This window comes from Atta colombica, unplaced genomic scaffold, assembly GCF_001594045.1.
Source record: "Atta colombica isolate Treedump-2 unplaced genomic scaffold, Acol1.0 scaffold27, whole genome shotgun sequence".
Lineage (NCBI taxonomy): Eukaryota > Metazoa > Arthropoda > Insecta > Hymenoptera > Formicidae > Atta > Atta colombica.
This window is the reverse complement of record NW_017259370.1, coordinates 3,976,534-3,977,763: the sequence shown is the minus strand read 5'-3', so window position 1 is coordinate 3,977,763 and position 1,230 is coordinate 3,976,534.

The following is a 1,230-nucleotide window of genomic DNA, read 5'->3' as shown; positions in this document are numbered from 1 at the left end:
TATATATATATATATATATATTGTGTACACACACACACACAAGCACATACACATACACACACATATATATACATACATTTTCTCTTTTCTGGTTTGATACGAAGATAAACTCACTTTCAATGTGTTACACAAACTATTAGAAATGTAAATTTAATTAATTTTTTCTGATAGAGTATTATCAGAAACTTTTATTTATAACGCTTTTATTATAACGCTTTCATTATAACGCCACAGTGGATACTGTTATACAAAAATTTATGTAAAATATAAATACAAAGCGTTACACCAACATAAAATTTTAATAAAATGTAAATTTCAATACTTTAAGAATAAACACATTTTGTTCGTATTTAAAATTAAATTTAATCTTAACCAACACTACTTTAAAAGATCAAACGTACCTTGTGAGTGTACGCACTAGAATGAAACGAATATTACAATAAAAAGCGATGAGTGCGCTTGCGCGGCCATGTATCGAGTTCCTCTATGCGAATATTTTTCCATGGGGTATAGTTAAACATCTGTTAAATTTCTTTCAATGTAATTAAATCGATCGTTTAATCATGTTTTCCTTAGAAAACAGTGATGAATTATAAATATTTTAATCTCGTGACATTATTGCATTTCGTTTTATATATTAAGTCAAATTGAAGTTACAAATTTTCAACTTATTGTTAGATTAATAGAATCGGAAAAAGAGAATAGACAATTTCTTATTTTTCACGGTCAAATGTATTTCAGTATTGACAAAGATGATTTGCCTTGAAACGAAACACTTCAGACTTAATAGATTTCTTTTGCTAGCGATTGGTTTATGGCCTCACCAGAGATCGAAACTTGCTCAAATTCAATTTATCGTACTTTTCACTATTTTAACAACTTTTATTGTATTTCAGGTGGTATTAAGTCATTATTCATAAGAAACAGACTAGAATTCGAAATTTATTAATCACGCTAAGGAATTATTCATTTAATAGGAAATTTTCAACAGAATTACTTATTTGCAGTTTACAACATTTTTAACTTCAAAATGCACTGCAGATCTCATTATCAATGTTCTGTCTTCCGCATTTTTCTTCATTTGCTATGCAATTAAATATTATTCGTTTTGGATGAACGCCAATACTGTAAGTCAAATATTTATTATACAGTTTCCAGATAAATATTCATGATAAATAAATCTTCAAATATGACATTTTTTTAAATACTTTATACAAAAACTGCATAAAG